This window comes from Cyprinodon tularosa, unplaced genomic scaffold (genome assembly GCF_016077235.1).
Source record: "Cyprinodon tularosa strain WSP-4 unplaced genomic scaffold, ASM1607723v1 ctg266, whole genome shotgun sequence".
NCBI classification, from domain to species: Eukaryota; Metazoa; Chordata; class Actinopteri; order Cyprinodontiformes; family Cyprinodontidae; genus Cyprinodon; species Cyprinodon tularosa.
In genome coordinates this window covers 991384-1007822 of record NW_024038970.1, presented here as the reverse complement: position 1 = coordinate 1007822, position 16439 = coordinate 991384, and the positions used below count along the sequence as shown (strand labels likewise).

At 36.0% G+C, this 16439-nt stretch overlaps 1 protein-coding gene across 1 annotated transcript in view; it reads left to right on the top strand.

Moving 5' to 3' along the window:
* The first annotated feature begins 7320 nt into the window (after positions 1-7320).
* The window catches only part of ankrd6b (ankyrin repeat domain 6b), a 60490-nt gene continuing 51371 nt past the window's right edge, over positions 7321-16439 (top strand). The window contains exon 1 of the mRNA XM_038289215.1: positions 7321-7451. The gene's annotated coding sequence lies outside the window, so the exon portion shown is untranslated. The remainder of the gene's footprint in view (positions 7452-16439) is intronic.

Here is a 16439-nt window from a genome sequence, read left to right as displayed (position 1 = left end):
GTTATTGTATCGTATTTTATTATATTTTATCATTATATATTAAAAAATAATAATAAAATAAATTTACGGTCATATATTTATATTACTGCTTTTTTTTATATTTATTTATCTACTTTTTTTTTTTACGATTTCTCAAGGCTGCTCTTTTTAAAAAGATGAAATTATCCAGAGAGCTGTTTCCAAACAAAATTTCTTTTTGTTTTACACATGTGTAAAAAAAAAAGACAAATAAAATCTGTCTAAGTCTAAGTGAGTGTTCTTCTCCTCCAGGTGTGCCAGGCTCAGGTGGAGAGCAGCAGAGATGTCGTCTTTAGAGGAGCGATTCAGTCGGTAGGCGAGGCACTATAGATTGGTCCAGCGAGGGCGGGGTGGGGGGTATTGTAGTGTGTGATTGCCCATGTGCCTTATCACATCCGCCTGGTGTTTCTGGTGTCATGGAAATGATCCTGGATTTTCTGGCTGTGGCTCTGCTTCGCTCATGGTTTAAGTTGGCACATGCACAGGAAGACAGTATATCCCATCCTTCCACTTCCATGTTTGTCAACTGAAGGAGAAGAGTCTCCAAGCCAAAGAATAAAAAATACCTGGACTGAGTTTAAGATGTAAACTTAGAGCACTTTTATTTAGACAATACAAACACAAAGATAGATGGTTGAATGTAAGCTTATTATGCATATGATATGGACATTTTGTTTAATGTGTTCCTTATAAGGTATATGCTGGTGAAGATTCTCAGTCATCCAGGTCTAAGTCAAAAGTAAAAAATAATAATAATAATCCACTGGACTTCCAAGTTCAAAGACGTTTCTCTTCCATCCAGGAAGCTTTTTCAATTCAAAATGTCAGAAATAGTGTTGAGTTCCAGGTTTTATCCAGCAGCCCAACAAAGCCTTGATTTAGTATAGAAAACATGCAAATTGAACCGGAAGAACAGGTCCACCTTTTAGGAATGAGGAGTTGTTACGATCTTTTGTTTGCTTGCAATACCCAATACTGGTCTATACCTCTGAAAGAGCAGTCGTTAGGGGCATTATTGGTCTTGCTAAGAAGGCAAGATGTTTTGGTACCCTGCAAGGGGATGGGAGTTAAGATGATAGCTGGGATGGAATCAACTTTATCACTGCCTTGTAGGTTTTTGAGAACTTAAACTCTCAGTTCAGCTTTAAACCAGCCCTAAGCAGAGGGGGTGGACTCAAAATCCAACAACGGAGCAATAGAGTTGATTCCTTCCCGCTATCATATCAACCCCCATCCCCATGCAGGGTACCAAAACACCTGCATGTTTTCTAAGCAAAACAAGGCTTTGTGTTGGGCTACTCGATAAAGCTTGGAGCTCAAGGCTATTTCTATCACTTTGAATTGAAAAAGCTTCCTGGATGGGAGGCGAAACATTTTCATACTTGGAAACAAAGTCCAGTGAATTGTTTTTGGGTTTTTTTAAACTTTTTTTTTTTAATAATAAGGTATATAAATTATATTATATATTTCTCATAATGGATATACCTCTTCCCATTTTTGCAATAATATTACTAATATGTTTTTTTCCATGATAATGTAGAGTCAACTATTACACCCAGCAGTCTGGTCTCATGGACCTGTTCAATAACTGCGTTGTTAATCTTAATATTAATTACAGGATACTGATTAATATTGTAATTTGAACCTAAAATCATGCAGTTAATTTTTACAGTATTTAATGCCAGTTTATTTGATTTGACCCAATCTACTACATATTGTAATTCTGTATTTAAAACAGTTTCTAATTCCATTTTTGTACTTGCTGATGTATATATAGTTGAATCATCAGCGTACATGACAATATTGGCCTTATGTAAAATATATGGTAAATCATTAGTAAAAATATTGAATAATAGTGGACCCAGACAGCTACCTTGGGGTACTCCACATGTAATATTTCTGATACCTGAGAGACTGCCATTGAAAAACACTGTGTGTGTTCTATTTGACAAGTAACTGTACATCCATGTGATTCCAGATTGCTCAAACCAGTAACAGGATAATTTTGTTAATAGCACATTATGATCTATGATGTCGAAAGCAGCAGAAAAATCAAAAAATACAACACCTGTAATATTTTTCTTTTCAGTCTCTCTAAGCCAATCATCAGACATGTGAGTCAGTGCAGTGGCAGAGGAGTGACTTTTTCTGTATGCATGCTGAAAATCAGTTAATAAATCATTTGTATAAAATAGTTATTAATTTGATCGTGTACTATAGACTCCAGTATTTTAGATAATACAGGTAATATACCTATGGGGCGACTGTTGGAAACGGAGAAAGGCATTTTCTTTATATTTGAGCAGAGGAACTATTTTAGCCTGCTTCCATGCCTGTGGGTAGGAACAGCAGCTAAAACTAAGGTTAATAATATGTGTTAGAGCAGGGGCAATAAAGTCAGCAGCTAGTTTCAGAAGCCTGCCGTCAAGACCATCTACACCCGGTGGTTTGTTTTTGCAGGTTTTTAAAAGATATTTTACTTGATCTATATTTACACTTTGTAATTTAAACCTTAGGTTTTTATTTTTCATCAATTCATTTCTTATTGATAGATACGATATATCATTACTTAGATTAGGCATATTTTCTCTTAGTTTATCTAATTTTTTAAATAAAATAAACATTAAGATGGTTTACAATATCTATTGGCTTAGTTATGAGTTTATCTCCTGTTTCCATAAAAGATAGATTTATTTTGTTTTTCTTACCAGTCAATTGATTTAAAACATTCCATAACTTCCTATTATCATGACCTATGTTTTTATCAAAATACATTTTCTTCTTCTTATTATTAAGTTTAGTAACAGAATTTCTCATTTTACGATATAGGTCCCAATCACTTTTATTTCCTGTCATAACTGCTGTTCTTTTCATTTGACATCTTATTTTCATAGAGTTTTTCAGTTCTTCATCCAACCAAGGTGTGACGTTGTTTCTGACCGTAAACTTCCTCAAAGATGCATGTTTATCAATCAATGGCAAGAATAGCTTGTTAAATTTAAATAGAGCAGTTTCTGGATTACTAGCAGCCAACACATCAGACCAGCATAAAGCTTGAACATCTTCAATAAACTTGTCATTTTTAAACAACTTATAGGATCTTTTAAATAAGACTGTAGTTCCTGATCCACTCAGTTTAGTTGTTAATGCAGAAATGATCAAATTATGATCACTGCTACCTAAGGTTAACTGGCAGAAGCCTGACTATTTTAATATGTTTGACAAAAGGTCAACCTTAAATTTAGATTCATTCCGTATTCATTTTTTGGGATATGGTAAGAGAAGAGTTCCAGGGTTAAAGCTGAAGTCTGTAAGTTTTTAAAAATAACTTTTTTGTCATATTGGCTAAAACTGTCCCTATGCCCAGACAGCAGTACATGTGATATGTAACCTGTGAAAAAAACTGCTTCAATTGGTCCCGCATACTGCCTGTATTTCAATCTGGAAAGAATAATTCGGAACGAGTCAAAACAACCAATCACAGCCAGAGGAGCGTCTGATGGAGTGTCAATCACAGCTCCCCCCCCCTCACCGCTTAACCTGCCGAAGCGCCCGGCTGCCGCAGTCAGGAGGACGCGCGTGCAAGTCATGGCGGAGCGACAGCCACCAGCGAAAGAGAAACTGCCCTTACTGCCCCTGCCGACAACTGCTTACACGGCAAACTTCGGTATAACCAGCATCTTATATCTAGCTGCTTGGAGGTGAGTGTTATCGCTCTTACCTGTTCACACTCCGGTCGCATGCGGTAGCCGCCCAGATGCTGTGAGAGGGGTGGAGCTTGGAGGTGGGGCATGAGTGAAGCAGAGAGGGTGGGGGAGTGGCGTGAAACCTGTTTTTCTTAAAATTTTCAGTCGAAGTATGCTCTCTTCTCAATGTTACAGACTGCAGCTTTAAGCCAAAAAAAGACAGCATCGCAGCCCCGCGAGAGTTTTGTGGTAATGTGGAAGCTCATTGGTAGAATTCCCTTATGACAGAAAGAAGGCCTCAATTCACTCCATTGTCATCCGGAGGGGGGAAACATTTATTTACAAAACCGAATTCATACAGCTGTCTTAAACACTTCATACATTCAGCGCTATGTCCTCACATCTGTAATTTTCCCCCACCTTCAATCCATTGTGGGCGGCCTTTTATAGGCTCCACATCGCACTGTGTGGATGCACGTGCACGACTGGACGCTCTTCCTGGAAATCTCTTAGCTCATGACCTGATTGCGTGCGAGTGGGCCTTAAAGACCCTGTTTTTGCCAAGATTTGTACGTGACTTCCAGCCTGTAAACACCCTGTTTACATGTTGCATTCTCTGTGTTGCTAAGTGGGCATAAGGTCAGAAACAGGACTACATAACACAGTACAACTGCTTCCATATTTGGCAAGCCAGCCAGATATTTATATTCTACAGCATTAGAGACTTTATTATTGCTAAGACTCATGTGAAGATCACAGTGGCAAGGATGTATTGGCTGTTATGTCTGCACAAGTTCCACAAGTTGGTGATTAATAAACGTTACTTTGAAAAACCACCATCATATGACTCTACAGTTGAATTTATTATAAAACTGACAGAATTTTATAAAAAGGTGGTGGCAGTACATGGTGGCAGTGTTTGTAATAATCTGGTAATTCAGCTGATGGAACAAGGTATTCTGCTCTAAGGGAGAATTTCTGCTCACTATTTTCTTACCTGAAGTTCAGGTGAATGTGGGTTATGCAGCAGAACAATGATCCAAACAAATCCTCCTTTGAAAAACTCAAAAATAACAAAGTAATGAAGGTTTTTCGGTGACCTAGATTGAAATTCTGTGCCATGATCTTAAACGTGATTAAATACTTCTATAAAAAAGAAGCTGTTTATTGTAAACATCTATTTTACATTAATCTAACCTTGGTTTGGCTGTTGTTGACCTGTAATACACGAAATGATGTAATCGAAACGCTTTGTTGAATTTATCAGGTTGATTTCTCTAGAAAGAGTTAAAAAAAAATTCAATGCACTGCATCTATTGTCAGACTGATAGAGATTATTACCACTGATCCAATCTCCTTAGAGAAACAAGGGTAAATGTGTTCAGATTAGCAAACAAAATGCAGGAGCAGTGAGGATGAGAATCATGTGGCTTGTCGTCATCTTCAGCGTTCACATTGTTTACGCTGGGTGGCAGAAGAACAGCAGGATGTGTCCTCAGGGCCGTGCTGTAAGACTGAGTCAGATTTCTGCCCTGGAATCGGAGCATTCAAAAGTAGAAAGATCTTCTTACAACTTTTGTTGAGTCCCTAACTGTTGAACATCAAAGGTCACGGCTTAGAGGGCAGTGAAGAAAGACACCTGATAAAGTTACTCTGCTAGAGACAGAAGCATCAGATAGTCAATCTGCTGCAGCTTTAATATCAGATGTTCACACTGAAATATCTCAGCAGTCAGCTTTCTATTCAGGCTACACAATAAACCCAGAGATATTTTCCTCTTTAAATATATAAATATATATATTCATATATTTTATTTTGCAATGGAAATGTTGGAGAAAAACAGCCAGAGATGTAAGAACGAAAAAGATTTTTTTGTTTCAAATGCCTGAAAATGAATGTGACTGAAGTGTTTCCTCCTGCTGAGCTGTTTGTGAGGGAGGGACATCAGGGGGAGGGAGAGACAGGGGAGGGAGGGACAGAGGCTATGGCAGGCCGATTTGACATTTATTAGAAACGCTGTCCATTTGTAGATCTCTAAAGATCAACAAATGGAAGATTCTTCCTAATCAAAAGTACATTCCTGCTAGTTAGAACTGAACATATATATATATATATATATATATATATATATATATATATATATATATATATATATATATATATATATATATATATATATATATATATATATATATATATATATATATATATAAATATGTAAAACAGCATTCTTCCTATCTAAAATAAACATTCTTCTTTTCTAAAACTGAATTCTGAAGAGGATGAATTCTAAATTCAGATCTCAATAACAGAGTTACTGCTAGTCAAAATTACTATTTCAGATATCAAAAATGAATATAACATTACAGATATCCATAAATCCAAGTGTTGACATCAAAATATATTTCGGCTTGTAGAAATATAATAACAGATATCAAATATTGACTATTGACTATATTATCCAAAATGCAGTTTTAGATACTCAAAACATATTTACATACTTATAATCAAAAGAATAATAGACTCTGTTTTAACAAAAAATAGACCGACTGACTAGTTTATTTTCTGTTATAGATAGCACTAAAGCGATCTACCTAGTATTAATTACAATACTCCTATTCAGAATTGTATTTTAGATATCAGAAATTACATTTCTAATAGTAGAAATTACGTTTTAATTACTCTGGAATCATATTTGTACTAGTAAGAACTACATTTCAGATATCTACAAACCTTTACTTATTTCAAGTGGCTGTTTTATCATATATTTGCTTGACCATATGTGTATTTCAGATATCTTTAATAGTATTCCTTCTTTCTAAAATGAACATTTTAGACAACTTTTCCCTATTCATGTGTATTGGGCTGTTACTTTCAGATGTCCAAAATGACATTACTCCTATCTAAACTAAACATTCTGGATGAATTTCACATCTCCGTAATCCAACTGTTACTGGTCTTATTTTTCTATGTATATAATAGAAATGTGACTAGTCAACCTACCTAATTTACGTTGAAACTGAACCTCATTATTTTTTGGAAATATCTAAAACTGCATTTTGGATCTGCATTATTTAAACTGAGATATCTGAAATCCCAATTTAACTACCCATAAAATAAATAGCTCATATCTGTAATTATATTTCTACTAGCAGAAATGTATTTTTACCATAAAAATTTTGATTTGTGGATATCTGGCATGTTATATTAATTTTTCATATCTGATATTGTTATTTTGAGTAGATCTCAGTAATTAATTTTCAGATCTCTTGTAGAATTCATCTTCGTCAGAATTCAGTTTTAGATAGGAAGGATGTTATTTTAGATATCTGGAGATAAAAGCCCAACACATGAATAAGAGATGTGACGTCATTTGTACAAGTAAAAGTTCAGTTCAGATATGTGAAATTTTTATTTTAGATAGGAAGAATGTTATTTTAGATATGTACAATTTTAATTTTGACTAGGAAGAAATGCATTTTATAATCTGAAATATAGAATCAGTCAAGCTAATAAATGCATAAACGGCCTGCCATACAGGGACAGGGGGAGGAACATAGAAAGGGTGAGGAAGGAATATAAACAGGGGGAGGGAGAGGCAGGGGAGAGACCTAGAAAAGGGGGAGGGAGGCAGTGGGAGTAGATGAGGGGCAGTGGGAGAGTCGTGGACAGACTTGTTTTCTCCTCCTGCAGCAGGAGCAGTTCCTCCTGCAGCTCTGCTGGGACCTGGACCTCCTTTCCCCTCTGGTAGGTTGCTTTCCTCTGCTTTTGCTCCTTCATGTTTCTCCAGCTGAAGAAAGAAACTGTTGTTTACCTCCAGTTTCAGCGGAGCAGCCTAGGAATGTGTTTTCTGTTTGTGAGGTAATCAGAGGGGCCCCTGCTCTGTGGCCCCTGGTTGTTTGGCTCCAGTTCAGGGAAAGTGAAACAGTCTGTCTGTGTGAAGAAAGCCGCCGTGTTTTAAAAGCGCCTCAGCTCACATTACGGCCTTAAAATCCGCCTTTAGGGAGAAAGCGATGAGTTATTATGATGTGGAAACTATAGGAAGCCCTGATCCGCACCTGGACCTGATACATTCACCTCTGAGGGTCGGTCTGTCAGAATAGCCTCGATCACAAAGAGATACAATTTAACTTTGAATCAGTTTTTCTTTAGAATAACTGCCCTTCTCTGTTTAAATCCTTCTTTTAATGTTAGATGATCATTTACACAGATTAGCTGACAGATTTATGAAACAATCTTTGACATTTAGATGTCTAAAGTTGTGCAGTTAATATTTAATAATGGTGAAGGCTGTTAATTAATGACTGTATGAGATGAATCCAGGCAGCAGCAGGATGCCTCCATCTGTCCATCTGTGTGTCCCCTGGGAGCAGGGCCCCCATCTCACACCCAAGCTGACTGTTATATTTATCAGGCAGGGAAAAGCTCTGACCTTATTTAAGTATAACTACTTAGATTGTCCATTTTTATTTTTGTTGCATGTGTATTTTGTTACTTTTTTAAAAGTTTTTTTTTTTTCTGAAAGTAAAAGGGATTGCGAGGGTAAAGCAAAGAATCACAGGCATGGATTCAAACCTCAGACTGAGGCCTCAGAAAACGGGTGGCGTGGACAGCAACCCAACACTCAGTTCAATTCAGTTTATTTCTAAAGCCCTAATTCTCCACACATGTGATCTCAAACACTTTAAGAGATAATTTAACCAGATCATCCAGTCAGATTGGTTCAATCTGCTCATTTTCCTTAGAAAAAGCCTCTTCAGCAGTTCTGATTATAAATTAGTGGATAAACTTTGTGCATAGTGTTGATTTGGGGGTGAGGGGCATCAGGACCCTGGGCTCCACAGCTGACACCAGGCTCCTCCAGCTGGAGGGGAGGAAGGATGGGCAGCTTCAGTGTCTGCATGAATCCTACATTAACACCTGATCCCTTGGAGCAAAGTCATATTAGCGTTATTCTGTCTGTCCAGATCAGGAGAGGCCAGTTCACTGTAAAACATGTTCATGGGTTTGCATGTTTAAGATCCTCTCTGCATGAATGCTAATCGACACAGTTAGACAGAGATTGGCAGCATTGGGAGAATCTAAAGTTTACAACAGGATGCAAAAATAAAACTTGACTTTAAACCTGCAGTAACAGTGATAACCTGTTTGGACTTCTGGCAACAGAGATTTCAAATATCATTTTTACAGAACGCTAACTAATGTAGTGAGAATTAGGGCTGCAACTAACCATTATTTTGCAAATTGATTAATCTGTCGATTATTATTTTTGATAAATATTTGGATAGTTTAAGGTTCGTTAAAGAAGACTCGTTACGTAATTAAACCAGGTTAAACGAAACTTTTTCCCTTGAGGATTTCTGGATAGAGCAGGTTGACTGACAAAAACATTTTTTTTCTGTTTTAGAGTCTCTATACTCTAGTTAACGATTCGTTGATTACTAAATTAGTTGATGATTATTTCAATAATCGATTAATCTGATTAATTGTTTCAGCCCCAGTGAGAATTACTGCTGAATATAAATTAAAGTGTATTTTGCCTGATCTATGATGTTTTCTATATTAAATTAGGCAAAGTAACTTTAATGAATGTATATATTTGGATAAACAGGTTATTATAAATGAAAATTCAATATGGATGCTTCCTCAGAGCCGGATAAGGAGGTTGTGACGGCTGCCAGTCAGGTTCCTGTTCTTTTACTGAAAAGTGCAGCTGATAGAAGCTTTTTCTTTCATTTCAAAGGTTGATTTCCTAAACAAATGCTGGATATGCAGATTCAATACTTACCTGTACAGCTCTTTAATGCCAGAAAAATACTGTAAATCTAAATATTATTTCAAACTATTTTGTTTAGCATAAAATGCAGAGATAAGATATAAGATGCAGGTCCAGCAGATTCCAGAACAATTTCTTCATCACTGCTATTAGACTGCAGAATGTTATGTAAAATGAGTTATATAAAAAATAATAATAATGTTAGAACTGTAACTATACAGTCACATGTTTACTTAACTGTTTTTCATCCCAATGTTTTTATCACTGCTGCTTACCTTATTAAGGCTGCACTTTAAAAACTGAAATAGTCTAGAGAGCTGTACTTAAAGAAATCTCTGTTTACACTTATGTGTATAAGATGACAAAATAAAATCAGTCTAAGTCTAAAACTCTAATTAATCTTCTGCTTCTTTGCACTTCAGGCTCTTTGGCTCTAATACACAGTTTGTTTTTTAATATATAGTTTTCTAAACTGACTTCAGGTTTGTGAGAAATTCGCATTTCATTGAAACTGATGCAGACTTAAAAGCTATGATAGTATTTTGTGTTTGAAACTGGAGACGGTTATTAAAACGGCACCAAAAAAACATTTATGTCCTAATAAAAATAAAGCTCAGTAATTTTGAGCTTGAAAATAATTTCTCCATCAGGAGTGATCAACTGACATTAAAGGTGTTCACCATCGCCATCTTCTGGCAGAACTTCCACATCCATCCAAATGACTGCTTCTTTGTTTGATCCACACTTTTTTTTTTTACTTTTCCACGTTAGATCTTGAAATGTTCCTTTCTACATCGTTGAGAGACAAATTACTTCCTGTTTCCTCATTGTGCACAACATCAGACATCCCTGGATTTTGTACTGTAAATACTGAAACTGCCTACACTTAATTTACCAATGGACCAAAAGAAAGTATAAAACACAGAAATAATAAAATAATAAAACAAAGAAATAATATATAATCTGTTTATAAGCAGGATTGCATCATATAAATTTAATACTCTGAACTTCCATATCAATATGTTCTTTTGCACCATGTTTTTTCTCCCATATTGTTTACCTTTGATCACTGCTGCACTTTAAGAAATAGAAATGTCATTAGAGCTGTACTAAACAAACTTTAGTTTCGTATCCATTCTGTGTATACGAAAGTCCTAATAAATCCCAGGATGTTTCAATTTAATGGGATAGCCTCTTTACAGTGAGCTTATGGTGTAGAAATCCCTAATTCAAAGTGTTCACTGGGCCCCTAAAAGAATTACAGTTATTAATTACAAACATTACTTTATTAATTAAAGATTCCCATGGAATCTTATTTCTGATTTTCTTATTATAGATTAAGACATTATTTTAATGTGACAGGATTTAGATTTTGTAGAATGGAGAAAAAAAAAGTCTCTTTTTTTTATAAGTTTACATAAAAAATGCACAAACTGTAATCTTAGGTTTTATCATACTAAAAATTCAAACTATACCACACCAAGCAGTGTGAGGGATTGCTGAAGAGTCAATGAGTCGATGCAATCAGCTGGTTTTCCTTAGATAGAAAACTTTTAATCAATCTGACTGGATAATCTGGTGAACTGGAAAGTGCCTTGAGATGACATGTGTTGTGAATTGGCGCTATAGAAATAAACTGGATTAACTGAATTATACCGTTACCAGGAAGCATACTGGACCACTCCAACATAATCTGAGTTTTTATCAGCCACATTAGCCTCCCTGCAAAGGAGAGGCTAATGATCAGGAGTTGACAGGCACACAGTTTGTTTCATTGCTTTCTATCTGATTAAGCCGTCAGCTGATTAACGTGTTCCTGCATTAAGTTTTACTGCAGCAGAACGCAGAGCTGTTTGCTTTTAAACACATCTCCAGTGTTGTAGTGTTAGCTTAGCATGTAGCCCTGCTTTGCAACTTGTTTTTTTCTTGTCTATCTTGCCTCAAAGAGAAAGTTCCCTTTACACTGCACAAACCTGAAATCTAAATAAATATGTTTTTCTTAAATGAAATGCATTTGCTCTTGGATTAAGGAGGTAGGTGAGACATTTTGCCAATGGAACAAGACCATTTAAATTAAGAAAACACAGCTGCATTGTGTCATTTCAAGCGCATATTATCTAATGATCTTATTCTAAGAGTATAAATACTCATTCCATTGGCAGATCATCTTATTTACTGCTCAGATTAAGGCTAAATACACTTAATTTAAGTAGATTTACGTATTTCTAGATTGTTTTTCCAGTGTCACTAAGGCCTTTGTCTTAGTCTTGAAGATAACAAGGTTTGCTTGTTGTTCTGGCTTCAGTAGTCATGTTTGCCAACTTCAGGACTTCCAGCATTATTATGTCTGAGCTGAATGCACAGCGATCATCTCCCCTTTCAAGCCCTCTATCCACCTCATAGAGTGAATTTGATCCCAAAGTTTTTACGCTCTGACCTTCAGAATGGTAGCAGAGTCGGCCCATGACCCAAACTATTAGTTAGGTATAAAACACTTCTACAAAATAATTTAAAGAAACATTATCTATTAAACTTTTACTGAAAAATGTTTGTAAAATAGCCTTATCATTTTACCCTTTATGACTAAACCATTGTTTGATCAGACTGATGCCTCAGTAGTTCATTGCTGATGCATCTATAAGCCTGTTGTCTATTTTCCTGAATTAACTCGGGTCTGAAGTTGCTGTTGTGTGGATGTGACATCAAACACGTCCCTATTGAAGGGGTCCAATCTCACAAACAATCGATGAGTTATATTGAAGATGGATTTTATGGAGTCTCAGAAGAAACTGGCATTTAGCTCAACTCGGACACCAATGGCAACTCCACATAAGATGGAAAAAAAAAACAGGCAAGTATGTGCGTGAGCTAAGAGAGCAGAGGAGTGCTGCAGTTCTCTGTTTTGGCCACAGGTGGCAGCATCATTAGAAAGCTCTGTAATGCCTCTTTAATGTAATGCTGTAACAAACAGCATCAACAGCCACATTGGTTTTATTCGCTTTTAAGATACACTTATTTATTGTTAAACACCCTAAGATGAACGTTTAACATTTAGTTTATTTCTTTAGAGGATCTAAGGCAACAGACTGGTTGATCCTTACTGAGGTCATGACCCTAACTTTGATGATCAATGAGTTAGATCAGTTGCTTTGCCTTTTGCTTGAGAAATACCAGAGTTTTTTTCTGCAGGTGAGGAAAAAGTGGAGTCAAAACAAGCAGTGTTTGAGAATATCGGGAGTGGCTGATATCTGCAGGGCATGATGTAAAGGCTGCAAGGAATGCACATCCGTGAAGAGCTGTGTGCATTTTAACGAGCTAAATGTAAGGAGCTAAGCTGTTGACCCCAATCTGACCCCTTAGAAGGGTCAGAAATAAGCAAGGTAGATTTACTTGAGAAAAAGTGTATCTTTTATTAGAGACTCTGCTTCAAAAAATAAAGATTCTTATCTTAAAATTGAACTCAGTTAGGGGAAAGGGAAAGGAAAGAATTTCTGTATATAGTTGCAAAGATTTTTATTCTTTAAGGGAAAACAGGGTAAATAAGTATTCACCAAAGCCTGCTCCCTCAGCCATGTGAACAGGGAGAGCTTTTTATTTTGAACTGAGCTCAGACTTCCAGAAGGTTTTCACAAAAGACTGTTGCCTAGCTGCAAGCCAAGGAGCCTCTGTGACCCTGCTGCGCCGGCTTTGTGAGCATGTATGACTGAGAGGATTCTCTGCAGAGTTTTGTAGAATGCTGTCAGCCATACAATCCCCTCCTTTATAGTCGCATTCAGTTTTTAGCTGATCTAGGGGACATTCAAGTGTAACCATGGTGCATAAGAACGCATTTCGTACAAACAAGTGACCCCTGGCAGCCTTGGGACAGTGTCCTGTTGGAGCTTTATGCCTCAGTGGGCTGAAGTGTAAGGGCCATCACATCTATTCCCTTTATGCTGCTAAGCTCATGTCAGTTTTATTTTCCTGCTTTTCTGCTCTGCCAACACAATCTGGAAATAAGCAGAAACCTCTTGAAATAAGTTATTTACCCTTAATTTGAGCAGGTAGATGGAGCAGGTCCATTGATTGAGCATTTTTACTCTTAAAATAAGATAGAACACTCTTGAAATGAAACAATGCAGTTGTTTTTATTTTCCTATTTAAAATGTAAATTGTCTTGTTCCTTTTGCAAAGTGTCTCACCTCCTAAATCCAAGAACAAATTAACTTTTTTTTAAGAAGAAATGGCTTATTCTTTGTTTATTTTGTATATTAACCCATATAGGGCAGTACTAATATGACGGAATAATAGGGCCAGACTAGAGATTTAAAAAAATACTAGAATAAAGTCATAACATTGTGAGAATAAAGTCATAACATTGTGAGAATAAAGTCATAACATTGTGAGAATAAAGTCATAACATTGTGAGAATAAAGTCATAACATTGTGAGAATAAAGTCATAACATTGTGAGAATAAAGTTGCAGCATTATGAGGAAAACGTTGCAACATTACGAGAAAAAAGTTGTAATATTAAAAGAAAAAAAAACGTAGCATTATGATATTAAAGTAGTAAATTTATGTGAAAAAGTAATAAAGTTATGAGAATAAAGTTGAAAAATGACTAGAATGAAGTCATCATACCACATCCCGCTTCAGAATGAAAGCTTTGAGCATGCTTAGACCAGCACCAAACAACAACCTAATATTTCCTCATTTGTGAACCCGGTGCCAAACAGTTTGTTTCTCAGATTTATTGAAAACTGAACCGTTTTGGATGCCAAAGGCATCTAAGGAAAGTAACCTCTGCGGGTGGAGACAGCAGGTCAGTGACCACGTCCCATGAAATAAAACCTTTTCTCTATTTTTTTGGCTCCATAGAACACTAAGGATGAACAGCATGTTTCTCTCTGCATGCCTGTCATAATCTCCAGGAATAGGAGGAGAGTCTCTGCAGTGGAAATGTCCCCTCTTCCTTTGATCCAGACTCAGGTTATCGTCTTACATGATGTTTTTGTAGGGCGCCTGTATCCCAGAAGCCAAAAATGATGGGACAGTAAGGTGCCGCACCATTTATCATCTATCAGTGATGTAATAAAGTCTGAAAAAAAAATATTGTCCCATTTTTAAAGGCACCTCTTATTTCTTCTTTTTTGGGAGAGATGGGTTAAAAATATGTTTGTGTTGTCTTCTTCATCAGGGGTTTAATGTTTTGTCTGCAGCTCAGTTTCCTCACGTCTCTTCTGCACATAAAGTCCTTCCCTCACTTGTCTTGATAGTAACTTGTTGCATAATACATCTCTAATGCAAACTGTAGCTATAATTGTTTTATTCCATCTTGAATGTAAACAGCTTTCTCTGAGCTGTGTTTTCACTTTGCTACCATTTAAAAAGGATCGTTCAGCCTACCGCCTCTGGCTGCTTGAAGCACGTCCTTCTCTTTGTTTCGCTTTCTTTGCTCCTGAACGCGCCTCTACACAGGGATGGCACATAAATCACTTGTTTCATTTCATTGGAGTTCAGTTTGAACGCATTATAAGAAAAAGCTATTAGTACAAAAACCACGTAAGAGGCCTTTAACTTCTCCTGCGCTCCTGTCAGGACAAGCAGGAAGCGTCTGTTTTCACTCAGTTATTATCAGGATTGATCAGTATTATGAAATAATAAAAAAAAGATGCTTTCTGTGTTATATAACCTCTTTATCCTACGCCCAATGTTATTCCTAAACACCAAATGAATTGAAAATAATGTCCAAATAGAACCCAATTAGCAGACATACATGATGTCATCATCCCACTTCACTTACAGTTTCAATACCTTTAAACTAACTAATTAAATCTAATTTAACACAAATTTACCATTGATACCAAATGGACACGTTTCATATTATACTCTGTCTAAATAATTATTAATTTAATGAGTATGATTCTGATGTTGATTAAATATGTTATTAAAACAGCTTTCAGATTTTTATTACATTCTCTTTTAATCAACTAAAAGTAATACTTAGCCCTCACCTACCTGCTTATATAAAATCAACAACAAAAATATTCAAAGTACTTTATATCAGAACTTTATTTTATTTTCAATATAAAAAAGAACTTAAGTAATTTCTGTGTGCTAAGCCAATTATGAAGCACATTTAAAAGTGTAATCTAAGAGCCCAGAAAATGATTTCATTCCTGCTTTCTGGAATGAACGGTATTCATGGTGTAAACAGAGTTAAGTTGTGGATTTAGGAATAGATTTAGATTTATTTACATTCTGCTGGAGGCACATTGCCCATGTGAATAAACCCCATTAACTGAAGTAAGTTTACGGTAAATAAATGGAGTAATCTGCCAGATCAAGTCTGAGATTTGAGTCTTAAGGCAACCTTAAGCAGCAGGCATTTCTTTTCTCCTCCCTCTTTAATAACAAGGAAATAAGACATTCTATCTATTTATTTTGTTAAAGGAAAGCTCTGTGTTTCCACCTTGAAGCTTTCTCTCTCTGGTTCTTTTTCTCATCACTCTGGACAAACTCTTTATGATACTTCATAATGTTTATCTATCAAATAACCAGGAGACATGACACGAGATTTGATGCACTGCAAAAAACAATCTAAAAATCAGTAAAAAATGTCTTAAATTAAGTATATTTACCCTTAATTTGAGCGGCTAAATAAGATAATCTACCAATGGAATGAGCGTTTTTACTCTTAAAATAAGATATTTAGATAAAATACACTTGAAATAAGACAATGCCATTGTGTTTTCTTATTTTGAACATAAATCGTCTTGTTCCATTGGCAAAATGTCTCCTTTACCTCCTCAATCCAAAAACAAATGCACTTATTTTAAGAAAAAATGACTTATCTAGATTTAGATTTTTTTTTTTTTCAGTGTAGAAATTCTAATCCTACTCACATCAGAGAAGTTGCTTAGAGTTACAGAAGGCAGCTGCTTACCAACCGGGTTCACTTCTCAGGAAGCGGCCCCG